Source organism: Bos grunniens, chromosome 12 (genome assembly GCF_055505025.1).
Source record: "Bos grunniens cultivar Pamir isolate PY7600 chromosome 12, Bosgru_T2T1.0, whole genome shotgun sequence".
Lineage (NCBI taxonomy): Eukaryota > Metazoa > Chordata > Mammalia > Artiodactyla > Bovidae > Bos > Bos grunniens.
Window position 1 is genome coordinate 21153187 of NC_141176.1, and position 15644 is coordinate 21168830.

At 38.4% G+C, this 15644-nt stretch overlaps 1 protein-coding gene across 10 annotated transcripts in view; it reads right to left on the bottom strand.

Annotated features, from left to right (window-relative positions):
* Positions 1 to 15644, bottom strand: part of INTS6 (integrator complex subunit 6) — a 107150-nt gene that overhangs the window by 64996 nt on the left and 26510 nt on the right. The window contains exon 1 of one of the 10 annotated variants that reach the window (XM_086329169.1): positions 11943 to 12165. The exons of the other annotated variants lie outside the window; for them this stretch is intronic. The gene's annotated coding sequence lies outside the window, so the exon portion shown is untranslated. Of the gene's footprint in view, positions 1 to 11942; positions 12166 to 15644 lie in introns of those variants that run through there. 10 annotated transcript variants of the gene reach the window in all.

Here is a 15644-nt window from a genome sequence, read left to right on the forward strand (position 1 = left end):
GGGCGTCACCAACCATTTCATTCATTAATTCACTCTGAATAAAAATCTACAAAGAACTAATGCTGTCAGATAATGGCTAAATAAACGGCAAAAATCTGCAGTGTATTAACGTATTATACATCATTGAACTTAAAGAAATTAGGTCAATAGCTATAGCTGTGCTAGGGACAAGGCAGCATTAATGAAATAACTACAGTTGGATAAGAAAGCTGTGGTACATATACACAATGGAGTATTACTCAACCATTAAAAAGAATACATTTGAATACAGTTCTAATGAGGTGGATGAAACTGGAGCCTATTATACAGAGTGAAGTAAGCCAGAAAGAAAAACACCAATACAGTATACTAACGCATATATATGGAATTTAGAAAGATGGAAACCCTGTATACGAGACAGCAAAAGAGACACTGATGTATAGAACAGTCTTTTGGACTCTGCGGGAGAGGGAGAGGGTGGGAAGATTTGGGAGAATGACATTGAAACACGTAAAATATCATGTAAGAAACGAGATGCCGGTCCGGGTTCGATGCACGATGCTGGATGCTTGGGGCTGGTGCACTGGGACGACCCAGGGGGACGGTATGGGGAGGGAGGAGGGAGGAGGGTCTAGGATGGGGAACACATGTATACCTGTGGCGGATTCATTTTGATATTTGGCAAAACTAACACAATTATATAAAGTTTAAAAATAAAAAAATAAATAAAAAGAAATAAAAGAAATGAAAAAAAAAATTAAAAGAAAAAAAAAAAAGAAACATGTATAGTATCATATATGAAACGAATCGCCAGTCCAGGTTCGACGCATGATACTAGATGCTTGGGGCTGGTGCCCTGGGATGACCCAGAGGGATGGTACGGGGAGGGAGGAGGGAGGAGGGTTCAAGATGGGGAACATGTGTATACCTGTGGCAGATTCATGCTGATATATGACGAAACCAATACAATATATGACAAAACCAATACAATATTGTAAAGTTAAAAAATAAAATAAAATAATAAAAAAAATGAAATAACTACAGAATGATAATATAGGTAAATAATCAAATGTTAAATTTTGTGGTAGTTATAAATGCTGGAAAAGTTCATTTAGGGTATGAATATCAACTGAGAGACTACACTGTGCAGTGACTACTTGTAAATAAAAGGAAGATAGGCAAGTCCTTGCCCTTGTGGGGCATGGAGGCAGACTGACATTAATCAAATAAGCACACAGATCACTATGTAATTACACATTACACTAAATGCTATAAGGGAAAAAAGTTCTCTACTTTCTCATTCTAAACATCAAAACAGAATCCTATGCTCCAGTCTTAACTAATGCAGATCACTCTCCCCTGGCGAGTCTCTTGCCCTGATATTTTTCTAAACATCTCTACATCCCATTAACACCAGATCTTTCCTGATTGTACCAGTGTTACCTTCATGAGCAAGCCTTCTCTAACCCCTACAAAAATTAGAAGTCTCTTTTTGTAGTTTGACAGAGAATAGTAAAACTAGAATTTCTTGAGCACCTATTTTCTCATTTAATCATTACAATAACCATGAGATACAGTTATTATTATCCCCATTTTAAAGATGAGGAAACTGAAGCTTAAAAAAGAGAGAGTTAAGATTACATTTCTAATTAGCTGCAAAGCGAGGACTCAAACCTGGATATTTATAACACAAACATATTCTTTAATAGTATTCTTTAGATTAAAACTACCTTAAATTTGAATTGGAAAGACTGGTATGAATTGATGACATATTTTCTTTCAGTGAAAAAAAAAGTATCTATTTCCTAACTCTGTCTACTGCAAAGGCATGAGGACAATCACCAACTCAATAGTAAATATCATCTGTGAGAGTGAAAGCCACTCAGTTGCATCCAACTCTTTGCGACCCCATGGACCATAGTCCATGGAATTCTCCAGGCCAGAACACTGGACTGGGTAGCCTTTCCCTTCTCCAGGGGATCTTCCCAACCCAGGGATCAAACCCAGGTCTCCCACACTGCAGGCAGATTCTTTATCAGCTGAGTCACAAGGGAAGCCCAAAATCACCTCTAACACCCCTTTTTATGGAGTCAGAGGTTAGTTGTTGTTTTTGTTTTTTTGGGTTTTTTTGGTATTTAGCAAGGAGGAGGAGAAACTGAAAGACAACTGGAATGCCTATATTTCTAAAAATTTAGGTGAGGGTGGAGGAAGGAAATTAAGACATCTTTTATAAGAGATCCTGAAGTTGTACACAGTAAATAAATGTATAAGTAAAGGTGGGTATGGCTCAGCAGTAAAGAATTCACCTGCCAATGCAGGTGACACAGAGGCGTGGGTTCAATCCCTGGATCAGGAAGATACCCTGGAGAAGGAAGTAGCAGCCCACTCCAGTATTCCTGCCTGGAAGGCCCCATGGACTGAGGAACCTGGTGGGCTACAGTCCATGGGGTCGCAATGAGCTGGACATGACTGAGCAACTAAACAAAACAACATCCAGATTTATGGTTTCTATATATCATTTCCAAGTACACAGAATCTGGTATGATTCCAGGTCTGGGGCAAAATGTACAAGATAAACTTAGAACAAGATGTCAAACTACAAGATAAGGATGTTCCCAAAGCTTTTAAAGCATAATTAATTCTTTACCACCCCTTTTATTTCAGAAACTAAAAACTGGCCCTCGAAAGCCTAATCTTTCTTTCTTCTTATCAAAACCCCTCAACTTCTTCTGGACACACAGCCGCCCAAGTAAAGACCCCATTTTCTATTCTGCCAGCTTCTGACTGATGGACTCTGACTGGAACTGCCATATACAAGGCTTAGGTCATCTCCATACTAGGAAGCTGCCTGCCGTCCATATCCTGCACTCCTTCCCAAAGGCTTATAGTCAGTTGAAGTACTGAACTAGGATGTGTGTTAAAACCAGTATCAACCACTCAGATCAAAGCAACAAAGGAGATGGAACCCAGGGCCTAGACAATCGGCTGGAGCAGAACCACAGTACCTCCCAAGCCACCAACCAGTTTGTCTCTGACGTGAGAGAAAAAGAAATTTCCTATTTTAAGCCACTAATACTTTTGTCCCAATTACAGCAGCTGAACCAATATCCTATAAAAATCAGTATCTTTCCAGAAGCTTTCCCGAATCCTTGAAAGTTGACCTGGGTGCTAGTCTATTCTTTTGCTTTGTGGCAGACAATATGCATTCAAAGACACACTGTGCATTAAAGGCAGGGAAGCACCCATTCTAATCAAACCAACGCTGAACGTCTCTTTGTGATGTAATAAACAGGAAGCTGGCTCCTCAGGGATCAAGTCCCACTCTAGTCCCATTACTCAGATCTGCTTGGATAATGTAGATGGGGAAAAAAGCTTCAAATAAAATGAGTACTTCTTAAATCTACTTCCTCAAATGTAATACAGCCTTAGCTCTTACTCAATGAACAACAACAAAAATCCATATAAATAGTTATCAGGCCCTTATAGATTCATTTACATTTCTTCCTTCCCAATATATGTAGAAGATTTAGTCCTTCACCATTCTTTCTTTCCCTAAGATTTTACCCTTCAACAATCATAATCCTCGGTTATTTTTCTGTTTATATCCAAGGATAGTTTAAAATCCAAGGATACCCAAGATGAAATTATCTGATGGAGAAAAGGTATGTGAAAGACATCTGCCTATCCTAGAACCTGCTGCTTAGGATTAGAAAGAACAATTCACTGTTACAGCACCTTTATGTGTCTGCCTAGTATGAGAACGTTATTAAAAAGGATGTACTAAATGGCACTGAATTTTTCACTTGAAATGATTTTGTTATATGTATCTTACTCCAAAAAAAAAGATATAAAACTTAGCAAAAAGCCAAGTCCTTTATCAACCTCGTTAAAATGAATAAAGACAAAGATGAAAGTGGGAGAGAAAAAAATAAACGATGATGATGACTGTAACAAATCAATTCAAGAAGTCTGACATCCAAAAAGAAAGAACAGAGACACGGGAAGGAAAAGATCATTAAAGAAATAAGAACATTTCTGAAACTTAAAAGATAAGAATTCCTAAATTAAAGGGGCCTGCCAGGAGCTAAACACAAAGATAAGTAACCAAATGAAATGATGACCATAAACTGGGGTGACAAGAAAGCCCTGAAAGTGCAGAGAAGATGCACAACTAAAGGCCTAAACGCACTACGGGGAGAGCACTTGACCCATGCCTCAGCAAACACGGAGTAGGTTTTAGAAAAAGAAAAGTGGAAAGAAACAGGAAACATTCCAAAATTATGGAACAGGCTCTGACAAGTAAGAGTGTCATGTACTCAAGGAACAATGGGGTCAATTCAGTGTTGGTGAAGCACTTAAAGGTAGTAAAAACCAAATAAACCATGGGAAAAGTTAGAATAAATTTATAAAGGACTTTCACGCCCAATTAGGGAATACAGATATCCAAGGTAGGAAATAAGGGGAAAAGGAAGAACACCTAAGTGGCACCAAAACTCAATCAAAAATATAAAGGCAAGTGAAAGTAGCTCAGTTGTGTCCGACTCTTGGTGACCCCAAAATTCTCTAGGCCAGAATACTGGAGTGGGTAGCCATTCCCTTCTCCAAGGGATCTTTTCAGCTCAGGGATTGAACCCAGGTCTCCCACACTGCAGGCAGATTCTTTACCAGCTGAGCCACGAGGTAAGTCCAAGAATACTGGAGTGGGTAGCCTGTCCCTTCTCCAGGGGATCTTCTCAACACAGGAATTGAACCAGGGTCTCCAGCATTACAGGCAGATTCTTGAACTGAGCTATGAGGGAAGCCCCTCATTTTAAAGTGAAAGTCGCTCAGTTGTATACAGTCCATAGAATTCTCCAGGCCAGAATACCAGAGTTGGTAGCCTTTCCTTTCTCCAGGGGATCTTCCCAACCCAGGGATCAAACCCAGGTCTCCCGCATTGCAGGTGGATTCTTCACCAGCTGAACCACAAGGGAAGTGGGTGGGGGCAGGCAAATGGGTGAAGGTGATCAGAAAGTACAAACTTCCAGTTACAAAGAGAGAAGTCACGGGGATGTTATACAGCATAGTGACTACAGTCAGCAATATTGTACTGTATATTTGAAAGTTGTTAAGAGAATAAATCTTAAAAGTTCCAATCACCAAAAAAATTTTTTTCTGTGTATAGTGGTCAATGTTCACTGAAGTTGTTTTAGTGATTGTTTCACAATACATGACTATAGAATTACTGTGCTATATAGCCAAAGCGTATACAATGTTACGTCAATTATCTCAATTTTTCAAAAAATACATGTGAGTATATACATATTTCAGAACACGTTCATCACCGAAAAAAGAAACTCCAAACCCATTAGCATCTCCTCTTATCCCTAAATCCTAGCAACCATTATTTCTGTTTGTATGGTATTGCTTATTGAGACATTTCATTTAAACGGAATCTTTTATGTCTGACTTCTTTCACTTAGCATATTTTCAAGGTTCATCCACATTGTAGTGTATGTTAGAATTTAATTCCTTCTTAAGGCTGAATAATATCCATTGTATGGATATACCACACTTGTTTAATCACTCATCAGTTGATGAACATTGTACTGTTTCTACTTTTTGGCTATTATAAATAATACTGATAAGACATTTTATGTGGAAATTTTCTTTTTTTTTTTTTTTTTGGACTCGATTCTGTTTATTGACTTCTTTATTTTTTTTTTTTTGAGCATTTTTATTTTATTTTTTTTTTTAAATTTTATTTTTAAACTTTACGTAATTGTATTAGTTTTGCCAAATATCAAAATGAATCCATCACAGGTATACATGTGCTCCCCATCCTGAACCCTCCTCCCTCCTCCCTCCCCATACCATCCCTCTGGGTCGTCCCAGTGCACTAGCCCCAAGCATCCAGTATCATGCATTGAACCTGGACTGGCATCTCGTTTCATACATGATATTTTACATGTTTCAAGGCCATTCTCCCAAATCTTCCCACCCTCTCCCTCTCCCACAGAGTCCATAAGACTGTTCCATACATCAGTGTTTCTTTTGCTGTCTCGTACACAGGGTTATTGTTATCATCTTTCTAAATTCCATATATATGAGTTAGTATACTGTATTGGTGTTTTTCCTTCTGGCTTACTGGAAATTTTTTCATTTCTCTTGGGTACATACCAAGGAGCAGCGTTCTGGGGTCACAGGGTACTGTGTCAAACTTCTTGAGGAACTGTCAAACTACTTTCCACAGCAGCTATATCACTTTATATTCCTACCAGCAATGAGGGTTCCAGTTTCTCTACATTTTCATCAACATTTCCTTCATCCATTTTTTAAAGGAAATGTTGATGAAAATGTAGTATCTCATTATGGTTTTGATGTGCATTTCCTTAACAGCTAATAACGATGGTGAACATCTTTTCACATGCTTATTGGCCATACAAATGGCCAATGGTCTTCTTTGGAAAAATGTTTCAAGTCTGTGGCCCATTTTTTTTAATTGTGTGTCTTTTTATTTCTGTGTCTTAAGAGTTCCTTTTATATTCTGGATTCAGTTCAGTAGCTCAGTCGTGTCCAACTCTGCAACCCCATGAACCGCAGCATGCCAGGCCTCTCTGTCCATCACCAACTCCTAGAGTCCAGCCAAACCCATATCCGTTGAGTCAGTAATGCCATCCAACCATCTTATCCTCTGTCGTCCCCTTCTCCTCCTGCCCTCAATCTTTCCCAGCATCAGGGTCTTTTCAAATGAGTCAGCTCTTCGCATCAGGTGGCCAAAGTGTTGGAGTTTCAGCTTCAACATCAGTCCTACCAGTGAACATCCAGGACTGATCTCCTTTAGGATGGACTGGTTGGATCTCCTTGCAGACCAAGGGACTCTCAAGAGTCTTCTCCAACACCACAGTTCAAAAGCATCAATTCTTCGGCACTCAGCTTTCTTTATAGTCCAACTCTCACATCCATACATGACCACTGGAAAAACCATAGTCTTGACTAGACGGACCTTTGTTGGCAAAGTAATGTCTCTGCTTTTCAATATGCTATCTAGGTTGGTCATAACTTTCCTTCCAAGGAGTAAGCGTCTTTTAATTTCATGGCTGAAATCACCATCTGCAGTGATTTTGGAGCTCAGAAAAATGAAGTCAGCCACTGTTTCCCCATCTATTTGCCATGATGTGATGGGACAAGATGCCATGATCTTAGTTTTCTGAATGTTGAGCTTTAAGCCAACTTTTTCACTCTCCTCTTTCATCAAGAAGCTCTTTAGTTCTTCACTTTTTGCCATAAGGGTGGTGTCACCGCATATCTGAGGTTATAGATACTTCTCCCAGCAATCTTGATTCCAGGTTGTGCTTCCTCCAGCCCAGCATTTCTCATGTCACCCTGCTTATTTACCTTATATTCTGGATACCAGACCCTTATCCTATATATGATTTGCAAATATTTTCTCCTATTCTGTTAACTGTCTTTTCCTCACAGTATTCTTTGAAGTACAAATGTTTTTAATTTTGATGAAGTCAAATTTATCTAATTTTTTTTGGTTGTGTTTCTGGTGTTATGTCTAAGAAACCACTGTCTAATTAATCCAAGGTCATGAAAATTTATGCCTAGGTTTTTTTCTTTCAAGGGTTTTAGCTCTCGCATTTAGGCTGCCCACTCATTTTGATTTCACTTTTGTAATGTGGCGTCAGCTAAGAGTCCAACTTCACCCTCTTGCATGGGGGTATTCAGTTGTCCACTACCACTGCTTGAAAAGACTCCTCTTTGCCCATTAAAATGTCTTATTTCCGTTTTCAAAAATCAACTGACCGAAAATGCATGGGTTTGTTTATTGATCTATATGTCTATCTTTAAATACTACTGCACTGTTGTTGGTGGGTTTATTTTTTTAATCCCACAATAGAGTATAAAGAGCAATGGACTTCAAGTAAAAATAAGAACCAATAGTCAAGTCCAACCTCTGCCTCTTACTTGGGAATCGGCTATAATTAGACTCATTTTCCTTACTCTCACAGAATTAGTAAGATGTGAAATTATCTTGTAAACAATAAAGGGTAATATAATTAATTTTGTACATGTTTTATTAATTACTACAATCAAACTCATAAATTTTGGCAGCCAGGAATAAAAGCACATAATAAGAACCTTTCATGATTTATTTCTTAAGAAACAGTACCTAGCACACAGTAGGGCCTCAATAAATATTTATTGAGTGAAATTAACTATTTTCCAATTGCTCTGTATTCTTTCTATTTATTTCCTATGTTAAGACTGAAGAAAAAACTTAAAATTTTAAATCATCAGGTTCTTTCTTTAGCAATTCTTTCCTTGGGGGAAAAAAGGAAGTAAATTTCCTTTAGGCTACTTCTAGCTTTTGAGAATTATCCAATACTGCATTTAAGATGGTTCTCCTTATATGATATTTAATAAGGAAAGGAAAAATTTAAACATAAGAGTCAAAGTGTATTCAATAAGATTTAGTAACAACCTGATGTATTTAGTTGCTAGTTCCTACAGTTACACTCTATAGCTGCAGTGTATACTCTTAAAGAGGAAAAAACACCTTTTTATTTTTTTGTTCCAGCAGTGGAAGATCAATAATTTGTTCAGGGCAAAGAGCAATTACTTGAGAATCAACAATATGTTTTACTACAACAAATTTCAAAAGTGAGGTCTAATTTTTTAGTATTATTGCTATAATTGCCTACCATAAAATGCAACCAGTTTTAAAAGTGTCTAATCCAAACTATATCCAATCTCTTGAGATATATAATGAAGAAGAGTATTTTAAAAATAATGTATATACATATAGAACTGAGTCATTTTGCTATACAGTAGAGATTGACACAACACTGTAAATCAACTATACTTCAAGTTAAAGAAAGGAAAAGTGGTGTCCAATCCAATTATTTTTAGTAAATTTACAAAGTGGTGTAAATTTTTAGATCAATTTTAGATCATCCAGTTTTAGACCATTTCCAACACCATGAAAAGATCCCTCATTTCCATCTGCAGTCAGTCCCCAGTCCATTCCCAGGCAACCACTAATCTATTTTATGGACATTCCTTAAAAAACAGAATCATACAACATGTGGTCTTTCATACCTAGGATAACATTTTGGAGGTTCATCCACCCTGTAGCATGTTAACAGTTCATTTATTTTCGTTGCTAAATAGTATTCCAAGTTTATCTTCTAACCCACAAACAATCTGTGATCTCTTTTACAAGGAGGTTTAAAAAAAAAGGCTACCCAAAATAGTTACTCCTTGTATACTCCACACCACTGCCACTGTCTTTCTAAAATCCAAATCCAATCATTTCTTCCTCTACTAAAATCTCCTCAACGATTACCATCAACCTATAAGGCCAAGTCCACACTCCTCGGCAGAGCACACACTACGGGCCATGCTTCTTTCTTGCACACTCTGCCAACAATCAGTTACTGAGGTATATACGGTCCTCCAATGCTCTCTTCTATCACCTTTTATTCCCTTGTACTCATCTACTTTACAAACTTTCATTAAGTTTTCAAAGTCCAACTTAATATACCATTTCCCAGCGCCAGCCTCACTTTCTCAGCAATATGTGCTGCTGCTGCTGCTGCTGCTGCCTAATGGCTTCAGTCGTGTCCAACTCTGTGCGACCCCAGAGACAGCAGCTCACCAGGCTCCCCCGTCCCTGGGATTCTCCAGGCAAGAACACTGGAGTGGGTTGCCATTTCCTTCTCCAATGCATGAAAGTGAAAAGTGAAAGTGAAGTCGCTCAGTCGTGTCCGACTCTAGTGACCCCATGGACTGCAGCCTACCAGGCTCCTCCATCCATGGGATTTTCCAGGCAAGAGTACTGGAGTGGGGTACCAATGCCTTCTCCAGCAATATGTGCTATAATTATTTCTGACACCATGCCTTAACTGTTTACCTCTCTCTCTTACCAAACTCATCCCAGCACCTAACCTTGTGTCTGAACATCACTGGTATTCAATAAGTATCTGTTCAATTAAACAATATGTTCTAATTGCTAACATTCTTCTGCTCACCTCAATAAGGAGGATCCATTGTACTCTTAAAACTGAAGGTAAAAGGACCTAGCAGACATAGTGTAACACAAATGCAAGGTCTAGGGCAGTGGTCTACAAAACAGGGTACACTCCAGGGGTCAGCAAACTATGGTCCTCCAGCCAAATCCAGCCCACAGCTTGTTTCAGTAACAAAATTTTAATTGAAAACAGCCACACTCATTTATTTCAGTATTGTCTGTGGCTGCTTTTACCCTACAACAGCAGAGTTGAGTAGTTCCAACAGAGACCATATGGGCTGAAAAGCCTAAAATATTTACTATCTGGCCTTTAAAAAGAATTTGCCAACCGGAATTACATCATGATGCACAGTGAAGGGAAACAAAATATCACAACTGCCTATATGTAAGTTTTTTCATCTCATCTTTCAAAACTTCTATTTTTGTGTATGCTTTCTAATATTAACACATCAGTGATATAAAATTACTAAATATAAAAATGTGCATACATTAGGGATGGTGCATGTCCATAGTATTATTATTATTAACTAATACAGGTGAATCAATTAACAAAATTTTTTAAAACAAAAAACCTAGTAAGTCTTATTAGGACAGACAAGTTTTAGAATTTACTTGAAAATTTAGTAATCAAAATTATTATATGAACAATTGGGTTCTGTAAGTGCTTCAAAGCACAGAGAAAGAGGCCTAGGATGAAACATTTTTCAAACCCAAATACTCAAAACATCTCTAAGGAATCTTCTATGAGGTTAAAAATGTAATTCAAAGGATGCAGATAGTACTGATTCTTCAAGTTGAATGCAATAAAATATGTGTTACATATATCTGAACTGCTTCAAAAGTGCCTATGGTTTTTAAAAAATCAGTGTAACAGACAAATCAAATTCCAATTTGCCCTAAGCCCTGAAGCCCAACTGCCTGATATATAATTGATAAATGATTAGTGGGGAAACAGTGGAAACAATGTCAGACTATTTTTTTGGGCTCCAAAATCACTGCAGATGGTGACTGCAGCCATGAAATTAAAAGACACATACTCCTTGGAAGGAAAGTTATGACCAACCTAGATAGCACATTAAAAAGCAGAGACATTACTTTGCCAACAAAGGTCCATCTAGTCAAGGCTATGGTTTTTCCAGCGGTCATGTATGGATGTGAGAGTTGGACTGTGAAGAAAGCTGAGCACCAAAGAATTGATGCTTTTGAACTGTGGTGTTGGAGAAGACTCTTGAGAGTCCCTTGGACTGCAAGGAGATCCAACCAGTCCATTCTAAAGGAAATCAGTCCTGGGTGTTCATTGGAAGGACTGATGCTAAAGCTGAAACTCCAATACTTTGGCCACCTCAAGCCAAGAGTTGACTCATTGGAAAAGACCCTGATGCTGGGAGGGATTGAGGGCAGGAGGAAAAGGGGATGACAGAGGATGAGATGGCTGGATGGCACCACTGACTCGATGGACTTGAGTCTGAGTGAACTCCAGGAGTTGGTGACAGACAGGGAGACCTGGCATGCTGCGATTCATGGGGTTGCAAAGAGTCGGACACGACTAAGCGACTAAACTGAACTGACTAAACCATATAAGCTAACAGAATACTTCACTAGATTTTTTTTTTTAATCCACGAGTACTTAACATAAAGTGCTTTTGTAATGAAAGTGTTCCTTAGCTGTGATTGTAGGCTGTTTCCATTTAAGACAACAGATACTAACCTAAGATCCTGAAGGACCCAGGAAATACCACATTCCTCCTTTTATAGGTCCTTAAGGTTAGGAAGGTGGTTTCTAATAACTCAAAAGTTGAGGTTTGATTGCCATGCTCAACAAATTTATAAACTGAATTTACCAACTGAACCTGGATTTGTCAGGTTAGGATTATCATTGTGTTGAATCAGGTTCTCCGACAAATAGTCACAGCCCCCAGAGAGAACTACACTCTACTCTGCTCACCTTTAAGGCTCTTTCTGAGGCCTTCCGAGATGACTAGCATCAGACTTTTGAGGAAGGCTAGCCATTAGACAAGGCTTTTCCCCACGATCTGACTGCTTGAAGTGACATCCAGGACCAGGTCGATCCTGTATCCAGGAATCACGACCCTCCCTGAGGCACCAGTCATCGTGAGACAGTCAGTGCACTTTGGCACTTCTTGAAAACCACTGGACTGCTCCTTTAGCTGAAAGGAAAAAAAACATCAAAACCACAACAAACAAAACAAAGGGGGAAAAAAATCAGTAATTCAACCTGAAAAGACAGAACGTGGGGAAAAATATACCAAAACAGCCTTGTCTAGGTCAAAATGTAGCCTTGCCTTGAAGTAGATCAGTTTGAGTACCATTCCAATCACTGCACAACATTTATTCCTAATACGCAAGTCTAAAAACCTGTAAATCTGTTGTATTACACCTGAAAAGAAAGCTTCAAAGTCGAAGTTATGTATAATAACTATTTATGGAACACACCTAAATAACATAATGAAGGTATTTACAAAAAAAACTAACAGCCTCAGGCTTAGGCAAACGTGTCCCAACCGAAGTCCAAGTTTTCAGCCTTTTCACGCTCTCAAATTGTAATCTGACTTAGAGAGGCATGAAATACACCTAACAGGCAGACCTGAACTGAGTTTAATTGGCAGAAAACTGTCAGTGCAGTCAAAGCCAATCTACTAGTATTCTTAAATTACATACTGTTGAACAGAAAAGGAATTAAGTTTCCATCCTCTTTATATATGACTTGACACTACAAGGAATACCCCTCACACACATACAGTGCTCCTAGCATTATGAATATCAATCTTCACGCTTGTTTAAAATAAGCACTTAAAAGATGCTTACGTTATGGCTTTAAACAAAACAACTCAAAGATCAGATAAATAATAAAACGACTTAATGTTTATTTAATCTGCTTCAAAACAAAAATTTTATCAGAATCCAAAGATAAAATTCTGCTTATTTCTGGTTTTAAATACAAATCACTTTTCCTAAGACATAACGTTAAAAGGCAAGAAAAAGTCTTTATGCTTATTGTCTTAGAAGTTGCTCTGAACTCCTTTAATATATCTGTACCCTAAAAATAATGATACTTTATCAAACAATTATTTTATATTCTTTTCTACTACTTATCCCATATTCCCATTTCAGTTACCACTACCAAATCCACACAGATTTCCATGCTGGAAACCTCAAAATATTATTAAACTATGATATTCTGTTTTCACTTGTCTGAAAATATGGTTAAAGCTTGACCTGTGTCCCCCACAAAAATATGCATACACATCTAGACAGTATCTGGATAAAGATTTCAGGTAATTCACAGAACCCTCTGAAATCCAAGCATGGACCCTGTTCAGAACCCTGTCAAATGCTTTGCTTTGTCCTGCCTAGCATACCTGACTCAGATTTCTGCCTTCCTACGAAGGCACTGGCTTCATTTCAGCACATCCCATGTTTTTCCTGGGTTATTGCATGTATTGATAGTCTGCTAATTCTTCCCAGTTTACCATTCTTTCACGTTCCAGCAAAGTACACTTACTAAAATGTGACTCATCTGCTTAACATCTTCAGTACCTCCTCGGCACACGTTAACAAAATCACCTCCTTAGGATGGTTATCTGGCCTCTGCCGGCATTTCAAGCACACAGTCCTCCTTCTTACAATGACCACACTCCCATCATATAATTTACCACCTTCCAATACACTGTTTTCATACTTTTATATACACTGTTCCCTCTTCCTGCAGTGTCATGGCTCAATTCCTTACTCACTTCTCAAAACTTAGCTTCTCTATTTCTGTCATGAGACTTACCTCAGAGTATTAAAAATGCTTATTTACTTTCCTATCTTCAAAGATAATGTTGTCTAGGGACAAACGGAGAAGGCAATGGCACCCCACTCCAGTACTCTTGCCTGGAAAATCCCATGGACAGAGGAGCCTGGTAGGCTGCAGTCCATGGGGTCGCTAAGAGTCGGACACGACTGAGCGACTTCACTTTGACTTTTCACTTTCATGCATTGGAGAAGGAAATGCAACCCACTCCAATGTTCTTGCCTGGAGAATCCCAGGGACGGGGGAGCCTGGTGGGCTGCCGTCTATGGGGTCGCACAGAGTCGGAAACAACTGAAGCGACTTAGCAGCAGCAGCAGCAGCCGGGGCAAAAGCTTTGCTTAATTCCATCTTTGTGTCCTCAGTAAACAGACTACAGCAATACTAAATATAGATGTATGGTATGCCACTATTCTTGTACACAAACCAAAGTCACTATGCAGCGCAAGAAAAATCATTGCTGAATTAATCTAAAATATACTTTAAGCATTCAAAATTGGAACAATTCATTATAGAAGGGTATTTTAGCAGCAACTCTCTAGTAAGTAAAAATTAAATTTAACTATCACCAGTTCTATGTACATACCACTTTTTAAAATAATGCTAGTTACAAACATCCAAATCAGGAATTAAGGAATAACAAAGATAACAGAAAACTATATAGTCCTTTAGATAAAAACTCCTAAGCCAAATAACCAATAGTATGAAACATGAACTAATTCTCCCCTCTTTTCCCCTGTCCTCCCCATCTCAGTCTCAGGGTCTGGGAGTCCTCTTCAATAGAGCACATCGTGTGTAGCAGCTGAAGACTGACTACAGTCAGTACAGAGCTTACTTCACAGCTATCCAATAACGGATTCTAAGTTACACCAAACACAATAACGAATGTATTCATAGAAGACCTATTCCATACCCTTCAGACACCCAATTCCCAAATTTAACAATTCTAAAGGCCAAGAGTCAATTTTTAAACAAAACATCGCTAGTGAAAGTCGTTCAGTCACGTCCAACTCTTTGCAACCCACATGGACTATAGAGTCCATGGAATTCTCTAGGCCAGAATACTGGAGTGGGTAGCCTTTCCCTTCTCCAGGAGATCTTCCCAACCCAAGGACTGAACCCAGGTCTCCCGCGTTGCAGGCAGAGTCTTTATCAGCTGAGCCACAAAGGAAGCCACATGTATTGCTACACATGTACATGAAAAACAGTTTTACCTTGCTTTGTTAGAGTGGTTTATTTTCACGTGTTTTTTTTTGTACTTTAAAAATGTATCTATTTGTAGTTACAGTTATGTTCTGAAACTATGGTTTCCAAACCAGACTGTGCATCAGAATCAACTTGGACACACTGAAAAAAGTACGGATTCCTAGGTACATGCCCAGAGCAATGGAACCAAAATGTCCAGAACCAGAGCTGAGGCATGTACGTTTTATAAGAAACTCAGGTGGTTTTGATGCAGCCATCTGAAAACCACTTTGCTAAATATCAGTCATTTATATATGGAAGAGCTAGAATCAGAAGAATAGAAATGTCTACAAATGAAATTTTCCTTACATGTATGGGACTGCTTTTGCTTATTGGTTCTGACAGGCTAATAAATGCAGGGTGAAGTTGCCTCACACTCTGAATAAAAACTATTTTGGTATAGCTTAATACAGAATTCTAGATAATACATTAGTAGTTGCAGCCATACAACTTCACTAAAGAGTGATCAGCCAGCATTTCTTTTTAATTATTCTATCATAGTGTTGTTCAGAGACAATCTTTAAGAGTTTCTCTTTGCTGATTTCAAACTCAAATCCTTAAGAGTCTGACTTTGAAAAAATATATATT